The sequence below is a fragment of the Heterocephalus glaber genome, unplaced genomic scaffold, assembly GCF_053883595.1.
Source record: "Heterocephalus glaber isolate CG9 unplaced genomic scaffold, H.glaber_assembly_v1.0 deba00001662, whole genome shotgun sequence".
In the NCBI taxonomy this organism is placed as follows: Eukaryota; Metazoa; Chordata; class Mammalia; order Rodentia; family Bathyergidae; genus Heterocephalus; species Heterocephalus glaber.
In genome coordinates, this window is record NW_028258403.1 from 7,762,660 (window position 1) to 7,785,150 (window position 22,491).

The window sequence follows — 22,491 nt, forward strand, 5'->3', positions numbered from 1 at the left end:
AAAGGAAAAATTATGAGAAAAGAAAAAAAAATAGAAATGAAGTCTGTGTAAATAGGGAAGGGTGGAGGGGGTGAAGGGCGCACAGGTAATGGGGAAAAAATAAGAACCAAGAGAAATCATGTACAGGTACAAACACCCAAAGACAAATGTAAACATACTGTATACCTAAAATGTACCAATAAAATAACTTAAGAATAAAAAAAAAGATATCCATTTTTGTAAAACTTCTAACAGTTTGGTCCATTTTTAATATCCTTTCCCTACTGATATAAAGGAATTCTACACATAATCTGAATATAAATCCTGTTAGAAATACGTATGACGAATATATGCCCATTTTCTAACATATCCATTCAGTTTATTAATGGTGCCCTTTGTTAAACAAAGGTTTCATTTTATTTTGAGACAATTTCTCATTTTTCCTTTCCAGTTAGAGCTGTGGTTGTCTACTTTAAGCTTAAAAAGATTTTGTCATATGCTTTTTTCTTTCCAACAGTTTTGTTTTCTTATCACTGACATTGAGATTTGCAATCCACTTGTGATTTTTGATAATGGTGTAATATAGGACTCAAGATACAAATTTGTATGCTTATTTCCCATTTGGCTACTAGACCAACCCAAGCTATGTTTTCATAACTACACTACAGGGTCACTTTTGTCATAAATGAAATGACCATATAAGTTTCAGTTCATAACTACACTCTTCCCTGAATGCTTTTGTTTTTATTCTGCTATACAGGACTACTTACTTATTTAGTCCTATGGACTTATTTAGGACTTATTTCGTCCTACCACGATGGGTCTCAATGTGTTTTAGTATCTGAAAATAGAAATCATCTGTGTATGTAGTTATGGTTTGGAAAAAAGTGAAGGCTGTGTGATTATCCTTATCAAAGTCTTCTCATACTCAGAATAAAATCCAAGCCTTCGCTATGACCTACAATTTCTGCTACTGCCCCTTCCTCTGAAAACTCTCAGCCCCTAGGCTTTTTGCTCACTATGCTGCCACCAGTGGCCCTCTTGAAACACTGTTGCTCTTCTTGTTGGATTCCCTATCCTCAAACTACCTTTGCTTTCTTCACAGATATCCCTCCTCAAGCAGGCCTTTCCTGGTTAGTCTTCCAATAAAAGTTGTGCTCCTGAAACAATCTCCATAGTTTGAGTACTTATCATTTTTCTTGGTCAGTTTCAAAAAGTCCAAGATTTGTACAGGTCTTCAAGTTTTGTACATATAACTTCTGATTACATATTCATTGAATTAAGTATTGAGAATCGTAATATGGAAAACAAAACTAAGTTGAGGAAACTAAATGCAATATGTACTTTAAGATGGTAAATTTAATAATTTTATTAATTGAATACAAGTTTTACTGTTTGTCATGTTCCAGCTAAAGTTGAAAGTATCATTTCACCAAAAGCAATACTTCTCTGAAGAATGTACCCATAAATGGCTTATATACACCATAACAGGAACAAGGCACAGACATACACAAACACTAGTCAATTTCAATGGATATCTTTGGAACCATATGAGACCTACAAACTAGGATCAGGTTCTTCCTCTTTAACATAAGTATGTATTAGTTAATATGCATTAAAAATTTTGATATAATTTGTTTTCAAATATATAAATTCCAAATCAGTTTTAAAAACTCACTTATTCTGATGAAATCACAACTATATATAATAGTTAACTACACTTGCAAGTTTCAATCTCTATCATAAACATGATACAGACTCAGTACTATGATTTAAGTCAGACGGTATATTTAAAAGGGAAAATTCATTTGTAATAAAATATCCCTAAATACACCTGTTTCAAAATGAATAAAATGTGTGTACTGTTTCATCTCTAAAAGAAAGATTGCATTCAGTAGACCATTTTAGGTGTGGTAGATAAAAAATAATATGGGAAAGTCCTTATGTGTATTGATTTAAGAAAATGTGAATATTTTAAAAAATTAATGGTATTATCATTACAAATGAAAATAAATAATAAAATCGTATAAAAATGAAATGTTAAATAATTGAGTTTTTCCCTTGCAATTTCAATTTTTAATTGCAAAACAGTCTAAAAGTCCTATTATCTAGATTCTCGGCTAATATAGAAATTCGTAAGAATTAACTGAAAATAAAATTTAAAAATAAATGAGTCATGTAGAAAACATACCTCTCCAGAGTAACTTCCTAGAAGCAACTTTAGCAGGAAAATATAAAATACAATAAAGAAAAAGACTATAGTGTTAGAAACAACAGAAAATATACAATAGAGATAACCTTAACAAGAAAACTGAAGATCTTTTTTTCCCCTAAAATACTACTGGCAATGATTCTTGAAATTGAAAAAGTGATTTTATGCTTATTTGAAAATTAGAAATTACTACAGTAATTATGGTAAAACATTTTAAAAGGAAGGTATTACCACTGCTTTTATAAATTATATCGTGTCAGCTTACTTTACATCTTTTTATTAAAGAGCATATTCTTTTATTATTTTATGTTACAGTAAATTATGTGAAATTTCACTCCACTTTTTTTTTTTTTTTTTTTTTTGTACCATGGATCGAACTTGGGACCTTGTGCTTGCGAGGCAGGCAGCGGCACCACTAAGCTAAATCCCCAGTCCTCTCTCCACTTCTTACTTTAGAAAATATATGCGAGTAAAATGTTTTAAACTCCTTCTCTTGTCTCTCTTGTGTTTCTTTCTCTTTCCTCTCCTGTTCCCCCTCTATCTCTCCACAGTACTAAGGATCAAACTGAAAACCTAGTACATGCTATGCTAAAGCTCATTTTTAAAATGTATTTGAAATTAAGAAATTGCTCAAATTTTTCATGTAGAAAATATTACTATACACTTTTCAAGCTTATACTAAATCACATATTCTATGGTTTTATGGAATTTCATTGTAGATTTTTAATTGAAATAATTGTTATTAAAAATTGTACATGAACACATTTTTCTATTTAAGGTTGTATTATTTTTCTTTATCCCAAATGACTTATTCAATTTTTTCATGTGAAATTGACATTTTAAAAATATATTCAGAGTTTCTGTTTTAACTAATATATAATGCAGAACTATAAAATTCAGAATTTTAGAAATAAGATATTTTCAATGTTCTCAAACAGCACATTAGAATTTTTGAATTATTCTGACAAATGAAGTAGTCATATTTTAACTTGTAAACTACACTGAGTAGATTCTCACGATTACTGGAGACAGCAGGAATTAAGGTATATACAGAGTAAATGAAGATATACTCAGCGAGGCTACTCCCATGGTAGTAGACAATGACATGCTTTGCAAAATAAACAGCACAAATTATGAATATGTATAGCACACCCACATTTGAATTCTTTGAAATTCACACAAAGGATTTCGGATTTAATTATTCAATTCTTAGATGTGTGGTGTCATGTTTGTTTTTGCAAATTAATACTGTTAATTCCTATGCAAAAGTATTAGGAAGATAAATTAATTCACAGATAATATAGAATCATAAGTCCTAAAAGGATGAACTATGCTAAAATTTGTCTTCCTGATATAATTTTGAATTTTTTTTCGAGTATTGGTAATGGATTTGCATAATTCAATTTGACTTCCTCTAGGTTCTTTATAAATAATGATAGAGACTGGCAAAGCTACAACTAGGATTAAAGCATCATCCTATGGACAGGAAAACAAAAACTGTATGACTTTGGGGCTGGGGATGTAGCTCAGTGGCACCATGCCTGCCTCTCAAGTGCAAGGTCCTGAGTTTGATCCCTGATACCAAAAAAACCCAAAAACAAAACAAAATTTTTAAAAATTGTATGACTTTGAGAAAAGCAGATAATTAGCAGGAAAACAGCATAGGAAAGAAAACTTTCTGAAATGGAAACAGACAAGGAAATGTTTTTTTAATTTGCATCCCCATAAGTATGATCTCTGAAAGAATCATTTTAAATAATTTTTGCTTGAACTGTTGAAGAATGAATACAATTTCTGTTGATACACATATCCAGTTGACTCTCACAATCTGAGCTAATTCAGTCTATAAAGCTGCCATAAACAAATACTGGAACTATTACTCTTAGGGGGAACACAGAGTTAGGTTTTATGGCTCTCTGGTCACAATTACCTCAACTCGTAATCTGTCACTTTATGTGTGCTTCTGTTTAAAGACATCATATTTACTACATACTACGGATTTATGAATACCATATAAGTCATGCCTGAATGCTCACTAACACATATAACTTCTCCAGAAGGGATATCATTACCTCCTGGAATTTAGGACCACTGAGATAACATTTTAGGACTATATTTGGGGATACTGTGAACAGTAAAGTCATTAGGCACCAGCACAAAATTGTTAAAAACATGGTGCTAAGTAAACTAATAAAAGACATTTGTTTATAGTTGAGAACTCAAAAAAGGTAGTGTTACCTTGTTCAATTTAAACTAAGAAAGTATGTGTCACCTGACTGAAAAGTTTCACTGCTTTGCTCATATCCATGACTGATTGTAAAAGTTCTGCGTATGCACTGATCTGGGGAATACACATAAACTTTAGCAAGTGCACAAGTTCTCCAACATAGAATTCATGGATAATGAAGCTCACTGTGTTTAATGGGATCATATGTACTGTAGTATATAGAAAGAACATAGGAAGGCAATCTTAATTTAGTTAAGTGAAAGTAAGAATGTCAGAGTGGGGATCAGTAAATTTTTCTATAAAAGGTCAGAAAAAGTAAGTATTTTAGGACTTGCAAAACAGAGGTACAATCTATTACATAGGCACTTATATAACAACAGAGAAAAATTCTGCAAATTTTATTGAGAAAATTCAAACTATAACAATCTACTACTACAAACAAAAGAGAATATATATATTTGAAAACTTAAATTATTTGGGGAGTAAAGGTATAATGTTATCCTCAATTAGAGCTCAAAATCAGTGTTCTTTATCATCAAATCAATAGTAAATGTTGATATGCTAATGTGGAGCTACAATGAGATTTTTTTCTATTTCAGTTTTTGTGTGACAAATGCTGATAGATGTTCATGATCATATAATATTTTAGGAGCATATTTACTATTTGGAGGTATGTATAAAATTATAATGGATTTTTCCCTTAATATTTAGTGTGTCATTACATTACTGACAACTGAAGAATAAGTAGCAGGTTCTGGGGACCAAGAGATGGAGGGAGGAGGGGAGGAGATGGGAAGAGGATAAAAACAATTAAGATGTGTTATGTAGATGTAACAAATCCCCACAATGAATGTAATCATGTACTGAAAACATGTACTAATAAAAAATAAAAATTTTTAAATTTTTAAAAAGAAGTAAAAATCTGTACTAAAGTCTGAAACACACTCCTGGAAACATAATATGAACTTATAAGATACATCTATGCAATTCTGTATGGGAATGAAGATTTTGCTTTAATTTCTGGAAAGAGTTGAAGCGATTCACATGAAGTGTATTCATGTGATCAAAAACTTAGTGGCAGAAATGACTTAAGTTTAAACTACTCAAGTGTTTTCTTGGCAGGTAATTTGCATTGAATTCATTAGCAACATTATCAAATTTACAGAAAAAGCTAATTTACACAGCCATTTAGCCTCAATAACTGTGGTTGGCAGTCAGATTCACGGTTCTCATTCAGGAAAATTTCCATCTTGATCTAAATTCAAAAAATCATAATAAACTTTATCAGTACTAAATTTACAAACTGCTATATGAAAGAGAAAAATCAAGATATTTATCTTATGTTTCATACAAAAGTGCATAACTGTCAATGATTAAGACTATAAGGGTGTATGAACTATATTCTTGACAATATTAGTTCAATAACTTGATAGATTCAAATATATCCACTAACTGGTGAGTAATAATACAACATACAATCATAGATTTAAAAACCTTTAATCTTCAAAATCCACTGAAAGCTCCTAAAACTACACAAATCATTGCGCTCCAAACATGTTTTTATCACCTTCGGTTGTAATTCATCTACTTCTACTTGTTCTGAATTAGTATTTTCTCAACGTCTTTGAAAATATTCTCAACTGTAGTTGTTCCACAGAGACCATACATAGACATTTAATTTCTCAGTAATATTAATTCCTTGAATAAACAACTAGACATTAACTTCTTGAAAAAGGCTATCTTCTTTGGACAGGTTTTAATTTACCATTGGAAATGGCTTTCCTTGCCTATCAACAAATTAACTACTCAGAAACTTACTCTTGTTGCAAACTGTTTAATTATTTTCATTAACTCTAAGACATCATTTAAAAATTTTTTCTGACCACTGCTTTCTTAGATGTTGGGAACATTGCAATGAGGGCATAATCTGGTAATGTTGACATTAATTCTTTTAGTGTAGATATCAAGTTACTGAATAACAATACCTTGTACAACAAAATTATCCACACTGTATGGTGCCTTAAAACCATAACATTAGAAGTTCACATTTCTCTTGGGGTTTTTTTGACACTGTAAATATGGACTGATAATAATAATACAATGGTAGGGTAAATACTGTTCCTGAAATTTTCAGTGCCTTCAAGGCAATGTGATGTGATGAGAGCACCATGAATGATGTCTGCTGTAACTACTCAACCGCCACTAAACTGCAAAAGCAGACAATGTGGCATGCTTGTGTTCTGATACATTTATATACTGACACTGGAATTTCACAGAATTATCACATTCCTTGAAATGTCATTAATTTCTTCTTATTATTTCCACCACTTATAGATTTTAAACAATCTGTAGCTTGCAGGCTGGGGAAAATGAGGCAGCCCACGAGATGTGACTCACAGACCAGAGTTTACAAACTCCTGTGTTTAAGTATGGATACAATGAAGTCCTGGAAACTGGATAAAGAAGATGTGGATTTTTTATAAAATGGAGTACTACTCAGCCATAAAGAATGAGAAACTAGAGACATAGCTAAATGGGTGCATATTGAGGCCATACTCTTAAGTGAAATAAATAGGACACACATGTGTAAATACTGAATAGTTTCTCTAGTGTGAGAAACTGAGAGTGTAAATAAGGATTAAAATGATTAAAATGAATAATTGATAATTTGAAATAGGAAAAGATCCAAAGGTGTAGGGGTGGTGGGAGGGGAAGTGGAAAGGAAAGAAGGGAAAGGAAAAATTATGAGAAAAGAAAAAAAAATGGAAACGAAATATATGTAAATAGGGAAGGGTGGAGGGGGTGAAGGGCACACGGGTAATGGGGAAAAAAATAGGAACCAAGATACATCATGTACAGATACAAGCACCCAATGATAAATGTAAACGTACTGTATACCTAAAATGTACCAATAAAATAATTAAAAAAAATAAAAATAACCAGGGGGTCTTTTTGAAACCTACCCATCGATTTAATTAGTTACAACATGGATGAAAGCAACCTGTTTATAGATCTGGTTTCCACAGAATGAAAAACCTTTAAACAGTAAGACCAGTGCTTGTGCTTCTTGAATGGTGACTAGAAGCCACATTACAGAGTATACTTGCATTTATTGGTGTTGTCAAAAGGTTTTCACATGAGCTCAGAGGGATCAACAAAAACCCATCAGAAAAAAATGACTCAAAAGACATGTGTCACAAATGTTTCAATATTAATAATTGACAGCAATACTAAAACTGTTAATTCCACTCAACACTAAAATGGTACCACGTTTTCCTTCAATTCATAGGAAAACGTTGAGGACTTTTTCAGTGAACTTATCAAAGTGGTCTGGAATAACAATAAAGAATGCCATAGAATATACAATAAGTTCTTCAAAGGAGTATTTGGAAGCTTTCTCCTAAAGCAAAATCTGAAGATGGATTCTTTAACATAGTTTTGCATGTTCAGTATAGTAGACAAAGCAAATGTAACACACCAGGGCAAAACTCAAGGAATTGTTCATTAAAAGTGAAAATTTGGATATAGAGAAATTATTTTTAAAACACAAAGAAATTCTTCAATATTCCAGATTATAGAAGGGATGTTATACAACCTGTGTAGAATATTTTATCACAAATATTATCATACAATATGTAATCCACTGTAATGATACTCATAGGCTTTTGAAACTATAGTTCAGAAATCACACATATAAAATCACTTTTCATATATAATTTGGGAAGGATAAAGTATTTATATAGGCTAATATACACAAGCTTTCAGAGTAACGTTCAAATTCTGAGGACCAAATCAGCTAAATTTTGTTAAAAAAATGCAACTCTTACCAAAATACATCTGTCCAGGCCTATGTAATGAGGAAAACATCTGTCTGTTTTACATTAGCCAACTACAGTACTGTTATTGACAGCCAACTTATTTTGTGTTGAATGTCTTCAGCTACAAACAAAAGTAGCCAATTCCTACAAGATCTTATTTTTATAGTTAGTAACTTTGCCAACATTTTTTCTACTTTCTGTATAAAACAAAGGTTCCTTAGGTCATTTACTGCTTTAAGATTCAAATTATTACTATACTTACAATGAAGAACAAAACAGAGAAAGCAGGAACCTGGAACAATTTGGTAAAAGAAAAAAAAAAACACTTCACAATTCATGTAACAGTTGCATATCTGAAAGTTATCAGTAAACTTATTAGAAAAAGAAATCACATTCTCCCATCATAGTAGTTTTCTGCTTATAAGAAATCCATGTTCTCTTTTTCTATCAAAATAGAGTCTGTGGGCTGACATTTTATTAAATATAATGTATGATCCAGTATATACGTATATAATAAACTAATGTAAATATATTATATATTTATGTAAATATATATATATATATATATAACCTGAATTAACATACACTAAAGCAACCCATAATGTTCAACTTAGGGTTAGGGTTCCTTTTTAAAATAATGTGTTATGGATAATAATGCCAAATTTTTAGCTTAAACTTCTAAAACGCAAAGTGTTATTAACATGATTTAAATTATAAAATTAATTTTTCACTTGCAATTTTTATATTTGCAGACTATTACAGAATTCTCTTTTTTAATGAAAATTTAATATTAAGAGAATTGCTTCCTGGCTTATTATTTACTCAATGTTAATTCTCCCAAAATGCTAATAAAAGAGCCATTAAACTTTTATTAATATTAATTGAGTAAATCACAAAAATGTTAAGTAAACATAACTCATATTTGAAACATGTTAAAAATGAGAATATATTTTTTAACTTTGCAAAGTGGGTGGAGTTTATTGATGACTAACATAGTTCTGTTTTTCATCATTTATAAATTCCAAAAGTATAACAAATTTGGATCAGTTGCTTTCTTAAATATTTAGTCACTCCTACAATTTCAAAGCTACAGTTGCTTAGAAACCTGCATAAATACTTTTTTCAAAAAAAGAAATTAAAAACACGTTGGAATATTATTTAAGCTGAGAGAAGTATAAAAGTAGATAAAAACACTTTATTAAAAAGCTCTAGCACTGTTTACAAAATTCTTAACTGAAATATAAAATTTAGTACTGAAAATTATTACATATTAAATATAGGGATATATATTACTAATTTTATTAGAATAAGAACCATATAGAGGAGTTACTGTTATGCTCCTTTGAAATAAACCAAATTGTATCTGAAACTCCCATTAACAGTGAGTACTGAGATTATATGTTTAAGCGTTGTTATGAATTTAGAATCAAGGGATTAAGACTTGAAATTCAATTGCCATTAGTTTTAACCAATACCTGCCAACTCGAAGTAAATTAAAATAATTTATGGGCAAGTCTACTTTCAAGGCAATGCATTCTTGAAAATGTATTATAGACACAGATTATATTATTAAAAACTGGAGGTATATTAGCTACATGAAAAAGTGGCTAGGAATTCCCAAAATTACTTTAGATGGATAGTCTGTATCAGAACCTTGGAAATCTCATGGGCGTCAGTAGTCTGGGGTTCTCCAGTTTGCTTAAAAATTGCATAAGGTCTGACTCAAGGTGAATTAGGTCTGGTAAAGTCCAGTGGCATAGGTATACTGGGCTAGTACAGCTGCTCAGTCCCAAAGAAAACTGTTTAAAGGTGTAGTGGAAATGGAATCTCTGCTCATTGGGTGAAGTCATGGGCTGTTGCTTTCCCTTGTAAACATCTTTAAAATCTGTTACATATTTAATGTTTTATCAGTAAGCAATGGGCTAGTTTTATAGCAAAGTCTAGCAGTGGGATGATTAGTTGACCCAGTCCTAGTCTCTATGAAGGTGAACATTATGGCTGCAAACTGTACCCGGACCACATGTTCCATGTGTATGCCTGCAGGAAAGGGGCCTTTGAGAGTCACCATTAATAGAATTAATGTTGATCAAACCTTCCTAAGTAAGGACCTTAGTCACCTAGAGTCCAGGCCATGGTTATCCAGCTGCATTCCAGGATGCCCAAATCCCAGTGATCCAAGCACATAGTCAAGGATGCCAATAAATGTGTCTACTAATACAAACTACAGATTAAGTAGAAAAGGAACTCTCGGGTATTTAGACAGAAATACTAGCCCTGTCTAATTCTATCAAATAGAGTATATAGGTAACATTCCCTGCTTTTAAGGATACCACTAAGTGTTAACAGCAGTAGACACCAAGATATTTATTGGCAAAGGTGTCTGTCTACTGGTATCTCCATCCACATTGATGCAGGCCACACTATTCAAGGACTCTTAGATGGACTGTGTTATGTATCTAGATTCTCAAAATACATCCCATTGAACAATGGTGCTGCCTTTATGGCAAAAACATCTAGCAGAGACAGATACCTGAGACACTCAATGTATAACTTATGCTCCAAATGAACCTCAGGTAAGAGGTGCCAATGAAAGTTGGAATAGACCATCAAATGAAAAAGTAAAAAAATTAGTATACAAGTTCAGATTCCAGTCTCAAGAAAGGTAATTTGGGTTCTTAGTGTGCCAATTCCCAATTCCCCAAAAGAGAACTTCCTATCTCATACAGGATGTTTACGAGGTTTAGAAATAAGAGAAGAGGCAAGACTTGCTATAAAAGACATAAAATATGCAATTAATCTTGGAAGAAGACTTCTGGAACAAACGAGTGTTGATTGGCGGTAAGAGTCTCTAACCTGTTGATTCTTTTACTTTCTTTCTTTCTTTCTTTTTTTTTTTTTTGGTACCAGAGATCGAACTCGGGTCCTTCCGCTTGCGAGGCAGGCGGCAAAACCACTGAGTTAGATCCCCAGCCCTGACCTGTTGATTCTTTTACTCTCTTAGTAAACTTATTACATCTAGACTTATAGATAATAATAATGATTATAAATATGTGATTGCTACTCCTAGAGTGTTCCTTATGTGGCCTATATTGTATGTAAGAAACTTACATTGTATGAAAAAAACTCTTGAGACACCTAGTCTTGTCTGCACCATGTGGTACGTATAAGTCAGAGGGAAGATTAGAAAAAGTTTAAGTAACTGTCACAGACTGATCATACTGCAAGAGCAGAAAACATGGCTGTGGAAAGAAAAGAATGTTGGCTATGGCAAACAGAACAATAGCATCCACAGGCCAGGGAAGAGGAAATGGAACATTAATTTCTTTCAGCTCTTTTCCTGACCCGGTAAACTTGACTATTTCCCAATGAAGAGTCTTAATCTAATAATCCCCCCAAATCTCCCAAAAGATGATGCATCCAGGAATGAACAGGTCACTGAAAAAGATTAAGTTTCTGGACATCAATATGATGACTCCCTTTGCTCGATACTATTATTTTTGGTTCCCTGTAGTTTCCCTCTGCTACTTAAGAGAAGACAAACTTTGTTGGATGTTTTACACAGATTAAAATTGATAATCCTAATTTGTCTATCACAAGTAGTGATGTCAAATAGTACTGTACTTCCTGCTTGCCAGTTATGTGTAAGTTTCAGCAGCTCTTGCTGCACCTTGATTTAATGTTATAATTCATTTCACTCTGGATAACCAATTTGGCTACAATCTATTCACCAAGTATATCTGATCACCCTACTTGGAAGCATCTTTGTTTTCACCAAGCCCCTAAATACAATTAAGAGTCTCTGATGAAGTGATTATGCTCTTAAAAGCTGTTTGCTAGGTATATATGAAAGGCCAAGGGCGGGAGTTGCAGGTGACTAGTTTCATTACAATGCCTGGGCTGCTACAAACATACAGGCAACAGGCAATACCTTTAAATGCAGCTAATCTGCCTCATGGTAAAGAGCTTTATCATTCTCCTGGGAGATTAGAGAACAGGAGATTATCACAAGACAGTTTCTCATGGTATTCCAGGCTTTAATGAGGTATGATGCTTCCTACTGCCTGACCTTCAATGCAGAATATAAAAACATTTAGCTGTGGTCTAGAACTCGGTTTTCAGAAACAAGATATCCCGTATCTCACACAGCAGGCCTCTACCTTTTGTTTTGACATTTTAGTGTGTGGGATACTTTTTTCTTTTTGCTTTCTATGTAAGAAATAAATGCCCATATCTAAATGTTGCTTATCTTTATCAGTCAATTTTCCCATTGTCTTCCTACTGTATGCTTGAAAAAGAAAAAGAAATTGTGGTATATCCACTCTATTAAATAATATACAGTGGTACAAATGAATTAAGGTACCAACATGAAAAGTTTAGTCAGATATTGTTATAATAAAAAATCAATTATAACATATTTATTTAGGGTAATGGCTCTCCCAAAAAATCTTCTACAAATGTGTATACATTGTGCATGTGTGTGTGGTGTTTGTGTGTGTGTACATACCAGTATCAATATACAGAAAAAACAAATACTCCAACCACCAATAACTCCAGTCTCTAATAGATTCAAATGTACTTTTGGTGTTTATTCTACAACTGTATCTTGGGAGTTTTCAAAAAAATATTCATGAATTACTCATGCAATTAAGAGATGATTAAAAAGACTTTTTAAAGACTGTTTCCTAATACTTGTTTATTAGTACCCAGTAATAAGTTCCTATGTATGTGTGTATGTTGGGTGAATGAAGGAGTTAAAATCCTGAAAAAAATAACCAAACATTAGCAAGAACATTAGAAAAAACAGTAATATCCAATACAGTAGAGTTTCTTAAGACACAAAAAGCAAGACACATAAAAGAAAAAAACTGTAAGTTGGATTTCATAAAAATTAAAATTTCTCTTCCTTGAAGGACACAAATGAGTAAATAAAAAGGAAAGTTAAAATATGGAAAAACTATTTACGTACATATATCTGAAAAGAACTTGCATCCTGAGTATGAAAGAATCTTTGTAACTTAAAAATATGAAAATTAACAATCCAATAAATATAGGCAAAAGATCTGAAGAAAAAATTGATGAAAGAAAATATTACAACAGTCAGTAAAAAGAAGAAAATCCATTAAGAAAATGAAAATTAAAACCATAATGAAATATAACTACACACCAGTTACAATGGCTAACATGAAAAAGGCTAATACCACTAAGTACTGAGGAGGATGTGAACCATTTGGAATACACATGAAGAGGTGGCAGAAATTAAAATGATAAAACACATTTAGAAAAGAAGTATTTTCATAAAAACAGGTGACTCCATATGAGTCAGACAATCTATTCCTAAATACTTGCACATACACAAGAGAAATAAAAGGCTATTTCTGCAAAAAGACTTGTATTCAAACATTCATACCAATGTTATTCTTATTAGTCAACTACAGGAAACAACTTAGTATATAACGTAACTCATTAACAGGTATGTGAATAAACAAACTATACCCAGACAATGAGCACTCATCATTGATAAAAAGGAATAAATTACACATGCAAAATCAGAGACAAATCTAAAAAATAATGGGTGGAGCAAAAGAAATCAGACATAAGGCTATAAACTGTATGTATTTATGGAACTAAAACTGAAGTCAAAATCTATAGTGAAAGGAAGCAAACCAGTCACTGCCTTGTAGCAGAAGGTGGTAAAGCAGGAAGAAGCTAAGGTAAGACTGGAGGATGGTCTGACAAAGGGCATAATGGGATTTTTTGGCACACTGGGAATATACCACATCTTGACTGTAGTGGTAATTACACTGATTTACATGGACTTATGTGCTGGGGTAAGTTAGCAAATATACTGCACTTTAAAATCATCTTTGTAAAATATGTTGTAGAATATCTTATCTTTTCAGAGCAGAAGATATTTTCTTTTGATATTCATATCTTATGTGCCTGGCCTATATGTGCTGAGACCCACTTAAAACAAATTTGAAACATTATGTCTGAATTTCCCAACTATAAATTCTTTCATTTTTTTCAAATAAAGTTCTAATAAAAATGTTATTAAGTATGATTTTTAAGATCACACTGCAAAGAAGTTATTAGCTTTAATGGAATTTCAGTAAAATTAAGACTAACAATAGTTCATTTAGGAAGAGTAAAGTGGCAAAATGGTTTAAGTTCCTCTGAAAAAATAAACATAATACTATATGGTTCAGAAGTCTCATTAATATGTCTGTTTCTTTTTTCCTGGTTAATTACACAAGTATTGGGTGATTATCTTGCTAGCATATTTTTCTACAGACATATTCTTTCAATTCTACATCTGTGTATAAGCTGAATTTAGGAGGCTCCTCTAATTTTTATTTTAATACTGTTTCTGGTATTTATTACCCCCACTACCTTCACTAGCTCTCTACTTGCCATTGAGTTAATCTTTTAAAAATAATGTACGAAGGGCTGGGGATTTAGCTCAGTGTCTCTGCCACCTCCCTCGCAAACGCAAGGTCCCAAGTTCAATTCCTGATACAAAAAATAAAAATAAAAAAATAATGTACCTAATGATGACATAAGCAAAACAAATATAAATCAATCAATATTTAAAGGAAAAGGTAGAAATTCAAGAAGAATCCACAACACAGCTTTCAATTCTTAGTAATTATTCCATCCTAGATAAGACCTATCCTAAACTCTAGCCTAAGAATCTTACTTAAAATTTTCTCAAGTCTTCAGGTATTCAACAATTTTTATACCTTAGTCACTACTGCCTAGATTCATGATGAAACTGTTATCACATTTTACTTGTTATTCTCTTCTTTTCTATTTCTCTGTCATCTCCCTACAAAAAATTACTTTTTCTCTGGCTAATATGTTTCCTGAGATTAAAAATTACATATTCTTTATCCTTACATGCATACCACCTACCACAATGCTTCAATGCTTAATATATAACAAACATATAACAAAAGATTCCTTAAAATCCTGAAAGATTAGAAAATTCTCTGTGAACAATGTAAAATATTGAAATTCACTCAAAAAATAAATAAGGATTTTAAAAGACTGTCACATAATTACAGTCAAGGTAGCCTATGAACTCAGGTTGTTTTATGTGATAATGCCAAGAAGCTTAGAAAAACAAAAAAACTCAGTTTTTATATGAAATCCTAGATAATATAACCCTATCTTGTGCAAAGAAGTTATTAGCTTTCATGGAATTTCAGTAAAATTAAAAGTAGAAATAGTTCATTTAGGAAAAGTAAAGTGGCAAAATGGTTTAAATTCATTTGGAAAAATAAACATAATACTATATCAATATTTTATAAGATAAAAGATAATGGAATCAGGGAATTATTACCCTAGAAAATACCTCACAAGAAAGGGAAACTATAAAAAAAAAAAAATCCAAAAATTTAACATAACAACAAACCAGAATAAACAACCCTCTCCCAAAAGACCCTGGCATACATAAAAACAGTATCATTAGAATACCCATGATTCTTTAAAATGGTACTGTTGGCATAACTGGATTACTTCTTGAAAAAATGCAAGAATCTATGTTCTCAAATATGCATTCCATATGAATATCATGCATTCAAATATGCATTCAATATGAATGAGAGAAATGCAAACATAAAATGATATACTATACAATGAAAATTACTGTTTAAGTACAGATATGAAGAAAGAACAAAGAAGAAAAGATAAATTAGATTATGAAATTTAAATTTTGAACATAAAAACACCCTAATAATTTTTTATGATAACTTTAGAAGAAGAACAAATGAGGATGTTTTGAAATGAACCAAGTTTTTAAAAGCATGTAGTATTAGGAATCAGAATATCAGGCAGTGCACACATACACATGACTACCTACTAGGAAGAGTGCAAATGGATTTAAATTTTCTGCCTTGTAATTGGGCAATGAATATTCAAATGTTTTAAAACACACACACTCTTTTTATTGTTGTTGTTAAATTCTTTTATTGGTACATTTTAGGTATACAACACAGTTACATTTCTCACTGGGAATTGTACCTTTACATAATGCATCTTGGTTCTTATTTTTTCCCCATTCCTAGCCCTCCCTTCACCCCCTCCACCCTTCCCCTATTTACAAAGATTTTATTTCCATTTTTTTCATTTCTCATCATTTTTCCTTTCCCTTCTTTCCTTTCCCCTGCCCCTCCCACTACCCCTACCCCTCTGGACTTTTCTTCCTATTTTGCATTATCGATTATTCATTCTAATCATTGGTACATTTTAGGTATAGAATATAATGACATTCATCATTGGAAATTTGCACCTTTACATAGGTGCAAGCACTGTGGAAATCAGTATGGACATACCTCAAAGAACTAGGACTGGAAGTCCCATTTGACCCCACTATTCCACTGCTGGGGATCTTCCCCAAAGAATTAAAAGAATCATACCACAGTGATATATGTGCGCCCATGTTCATAGCAGCACAGTTTGTGATAGCTAAAACTTGGAAACAGGCCAAATACCTATCAACTGGAGACTGGATAAAGAAAATGTGGGTTTTTTTAATAAAATGGAGTACTACTCAGCCATAAAAAATGAGAAATTAGAGACATTTATAGCTAAGTGGATGCACATTGAGGTGATACTCTTAAGTGAAATAAATAGGACACACATGTATAAATACTGAATAGTTTCTCTGGTGTGAGAAACTGAAAGTGTAAATAAAGACTAAAATGTATAATAGGTAATGTGAAATAGAAGAAAAGGGGCAAAGGGGAAGGAAGTGAGAGGGCTAGGGGAAAGGATAGAAGGGAATGGGATTAATATGAGAAAATGGAAAAATAGGAACAAAATCTTTATAAATGGGGAGGAATGGAGGGGTTGAAGGGAGGGCTGGGCAAGGGTGAAAAATAAGAACCGAGAGAGAACACACATACTCTTATGATCCAGTAAATCCACTATTTAAAGTTTAGGAATATACTATAATGAAACTATCATAAATGAGCACAAAACCTTAAAGAGTAACAAGTATTGTGTTATTTATATTAAGAAAAAAGACTAAGGAAGTATATCATGAGAGATTAATAACGATACTGTAACAGATGACTAATCAGTTATTTTGCAGAATTTACATGACATGGTTGTGAAGAATGAAGAATATATATTATCTAAATATGTACAAGGTACAATAAATTGGGGAAAAGATGAAAAGGCCCATAAACAGTATGATCTCTATCTTTAAATACGTAATAAAACTGGAAGAAAATAACACAATTATGAGGGTTATCTTTATTTTCAAATAGTTTTCCAAATTCATAAAAATAAATGGAAATTTTACATTTAGAAACATTTAAGTATAGATAAATGAAAGATTTCAAAATGGAAAATTTTTTTCCTTTTAAAAATGATAAAATTTTGTTGAAAATGGAAAATTAAGTCTACATGTTAAATATCATGAACAAAGTTGAAAGACAGCTAGAGAAAAGGGAAAACACAACCACAAAGGGATAAATGGTTAATATCCTTACATTAGCCACTCCATAAAACATATTAGTTGCCTGCCATAGCCTCAGAGCAAAAAACAATCAGAGTAGATTCCTGTCCACATGGTTCTTTCATTCTCATTAGAACAGCCAGGCAAAGATATAAACAACTAATAAATAGTGGCAAGTGTTGTGAAAATCACAAAAGACTGGGTGAGGGGTGGAGCAGAGCTAGTAATGTGATACAATGAGAAAGAGGTGATTAAGGATGTTATATCAGGATGAAGGGAATAGTTCTCAGGAAGTAACATCTATACTGAAACATGACACATGGATCTTCACTCCCCATCATAAGAGAAGATTTGGAGGAAGAAAAATGGAGAAATGGAGAATCACAAGTTCAAGGCCTTAGGAAAGCCAAAGATTGCTTATTTCAGACGTGCTCGGAATGTATACAACAAAAAAGGGCAGAGAGGGAACCGACATAAAATGGAATCAGAAAGTATCAAGGCTAACTCATGTTGAAGTTTTTAGATCATGTGAAGAAGTTAACTTGGCCTTTCCAATGAGTAAGGAAAATACTGACACCCCAAAATCATTAAGACTACAGACAACTTTCAATTGGAAACAAAACAAAAACCAAAAAATACAACTGGTTAATAAATACACTTAAATCTTAACCTAGCTAGTAATCAAAGATAAGCAGTTAAAATAGCAAGGTATACCTTACTACCTTTTGAATTAGCAAGTTTTCATAAATCATTATATGTACATACACAATGACAATGAACTAAGAAACAGACAAAATATCAGTGTGATTTATGGTAGCAAAAAATGAGGGAAAAACTAATAAGGAAAGAGGGGGGTGGAAAGTAAAAAGAACTAAAATGTGGTATGTACCTGTACCATTTCCCCACAATGAATATATTATAGCACATTAGTACATGTGCTATAAACATTTACTAGTAAAAATAAATAAATAAAAAGTTAAGAACTGAAGAAATAATTTATAAAATAATGGTACACTTTTACAATCGAAAAGCATGTCCATTTAATTATGTTTCAAAGAATACTGAATGTTTATATCTAATACTTTTTACTTTTTCATTTCTAATGCATTCATAAATTCTAACAGTGCTCTTCCAAAACATCCTCTCATCTTTTTGACTGATAAAATAACTACACCAAGACACCATAAGTTCTCAAGGGACTGCCACATAACATCTTAATAATTAATGTACTTAGCCCTCACCTCTTTCCTTTGTTCATCTTCTGGACAGCAGGTAGAGGGATTTCCTCAGGGCTAAGCAGTTCATTAATAATACTTAATTACCCACTGTCTTCACCTGGTAATGATAAAATTTTAAATCCTTACTATGGTCTACTTGCTCTGGCTTTTGCATTATCACAAATATTTCACTTCAAAAACCTTTGAACCATACATAGAATATGATTTTCTTCCTCTTTAGGAACTCAACTCAAAAGTTCCTTCTTTGAAAATGTTTTTTCTCACTGTCCTAGTTAAAATATACCCCTTCTCAGTTTGGTTTACCTCAAATCCTTATTTCTTACACAGTAGTGTTATACGTTGATGTCTTCTTCCCTTAGAAGAATATAAGCTTCAGGAGGGCAGAGACATTCCATATAACCAGCTTGCAGGACAATGCCTGGCATAAAATATTACTAAAGAAACATTTAATGAACATATATCAAATGAATGAATAATATATAAGAATGTAGTAATATACAAATAACAGGACAAATTATATTAAGCTTACTAAATTCCACACAAGCTAAATAGATATCACATAATATGAAAGAAACCCGCACGAGCATTAATATAAACAGAGGCAAACCTGAAAAATAAACAGTAAAACATAAATTTTAATTTTATTTTTAAACAAGCCAAATTAAAATTTAACTGACTTGAAAAAAGTTAGCTTATGAAAACAAATAATTGAGACATTAAAATATAAAAATGAACTTATGAATTTAAAAGCGCTTCTGTTTACCTGTGTATGTGTACAGGCAGGTGGTAGATGTAATGATATACATACATAATTATTAAAGAAAGGGAAAAGGATAGAAAGAAAATAGGAATATATTAAGCAAAATATATAGCATTATAGACTAAAAATATTTTAAGGAAACCATTAAAAGTGTTGTCTTATTTCTATACAACACTAACAAAAATGCCAAGAATTTTTCTAAACACTCTAAAAACACTGAGCACATATTCAGGTTCAAATTCATCTGAATGACAGTACTTTCATAATAAAAATTTTCAGAAACAAGAGATTATCTTCAAAACTGTAATAAGAACAGCCAAGGAGAAAACCAAGCTATCTATAAAGTTGTAGCACAGAAAGCACTAACATGGTCTGTACCAGAGATTCATCATAGGAGGCCACAGTGTCCTCTTACAAGAATAAATCAGACCTATAGTGGGACTGGAGTTGGCATAAGCCTTCTGTAATATTCCAAAAGGCATGCTTCCCATTTACATTGTGTCTCTAAGAAAGCCAATAAAGCACTAATGTAAAAAGACACCTAACCACTTATATGCATTTTGCCAAAATTATTTTTCCAAATAGCACATTATCATATTTTAAAATATGAATGAATATAAAAAGATTAAACTCAGTTTAATATCAGGAAAATTTGTTTTTACATAATTAGTACCAAACCAAATATTCTTAATAGATTATTATTATTCTAGATTCATATAAGGCACTTTCTTGGCAACAGTATCACTGACAAATCATCAAATTGGACAAATGTGTGACTAACTTTAAATTGTAGCACTGATCTAACTTTCAGCAATCAATTCAATATTTTAAAGAATTAAATACCAAGAATCAACTACCTCATAATTAGATGAATTTAAAAGGGAATTAGGAGACTATAATCCATAGAAAGAACAAAAAGTGAACAACATGTGGCTTCCACCAAGGAAAATGCAATCTAAACAGAATGATAAAACTAGTAGACAAATCTAGTTTTAAGTAAAACAGAATAAAACACAATGATTTCAAGAGAAATCTAAAGGCAAAATAATTGGTGTTCAGAAATAAATAGGATGATATTTAAGTCAAAGGACAGAAAGTGAATTTTATTTTTTAAATGTAAGTCACAAAGCATATGGTGAACCCATAAGCCAAGAATAACTAAGGCTGGGAGGCAGAATGGGATTGGGGAATTACTGATCTCAGTTTGATTTCAGACAAGCTAAATGAGTCATACCCTGTAGAAGAGTAGGACAATGTAAAATTAAGAGTTTTAGAATCTTACAACAGAAATATCAGCTGATAACTAATTCTTTATGTTTTCCCCTTTTCCTGTTGACACAAGGAAAGTATTTTGTATGGGAACACTATCTAGGATTAACTATACAATAAGTAACTAGATATTTTTTAAAATTTAGAATTAACTTCTCAATTTTTAACATTTTTAATTGACCCACTAAAAGAGGCATTCCAAAACAAAGTCCTATATATCAAAACTGAAACACAGAATGAACCATTTAAAAGGGGAAAAATGGAATAATAAGTATTTAACATTGAATTAGAGGTCATTTGTTTGGGAAATTATATTTTTATTTGATAATTGCGGTATACTAGATATATCTCCCCAAAATTCTCCTGCATACTGATTTCTCTAATAAATTCAGAAAAACATGAAAATAAAATTTTGTTCATTCTCACATCAAATTCCACTCAGAGCTAAAAAAATATAAGATTCATTCATTTTACTAAGATAAATAAAATTTCTGAATTACTGCAATGTTTGGGAATAAATCATACTTTTGAGCCTTAAAACTAAGAATCACTTAGTCATACTTTGTAGCTTGTTTCCTCTTATGACAAAATTAATAAAGAAATTTATTGGTATAAGAAATATGACTGCACAAAAATAATAACTTCTGTTGGCTACATCTTGAAATTCAGCTGATCATGAGATCTATTGTATTTACCATTCATTCACCAAGATCCCTAACTCAGTAAATGCTAATGAATAAAATTATCCTAAATTAAATGTGAAAAATCACCAGACTGGTGAAAGTTAGTAAATGAGGTAAAAACCTCTCTTTTCAAAAATTTTATTTTTTCAACAACATGGAAATAAGGAATAAATAAATAATATCATTGGGACATTTTATTGCACACTGATTTATCTTCTTTCAAACTTTAACAATGCAATTCAAAGAGAAAGTTATCTCCACTTAATGTATTACCTGTACTTATATGGAACTTTTCAGAGAAAGTTTTAAGAACGGGAAATTTTTTCAATTATCTCTATTTGCTGTGGTTTGATTTCTTGGTTATCTGATTTTTATATATTTGCCTGATCATATGTACTGAAGAATCCTACTTTTGATATTTTGTTGAGGAATGTTGGAAATTTAGAGCTACATTACAAATTGAGGCAATTTACTGTAGTAATCATTCAAAATAGCAATAAAATAGTGATTGAAACAATCCATTACTTGCAACAACAAATATAACTTCAATTTAATTTTCTTTCATAGGAATATCTATTGTCTCAGCCCTTTTGGTCACCGTTTTACCATTTCAGATCATACCTAGTGAAAAAATATGAAACTTGAAAGAATTTGAAAATGAAGAAAAAAATATTTTAATAGAAAATAAATGGTGATATTTCATTAACTCTTCTTACTCATAACGCCAAGTTACATAGAATATTTCATTATCCGTACTTACAATTAATCCCATTGACTAGAAAGAAAATGAGATAAAAGCAACTTATTCAAAACCACAACTAAAACTTAATATGAATTTCCCT

The 22,491-nt window shown here is 31.5% G+C and overlaps 1 protein-coding gene across 9 annotated transcripts in view; it reads right to left on the reverse strand.

Moving 5' to 3' along the window:
- The window catches only part of Nova1 (NOVA alternative splicing regulator 1), a 143,349-nt gene that overhangs the window by 68,791 nt on the left and 52,067 nt on the right, over window positions 1–22,491 (reverse strand). Inside the window, exon 1 of one of the 9 annotated variants that reach the window (XM_087197052.1) lies at window positions 18,941–19,402. The exons of the other annotated variants lie outside the window; for them this stretch is intronic. The gene's annotated coding sequence lies outside the window, so the exon portion shown is untranslated. Of the gene's footprint in view, window positions 1–18,940; window positions 19,403–22,491 lie in introns of those variants that run through there. 9 annotated transcript variants of the gene reach the window in all.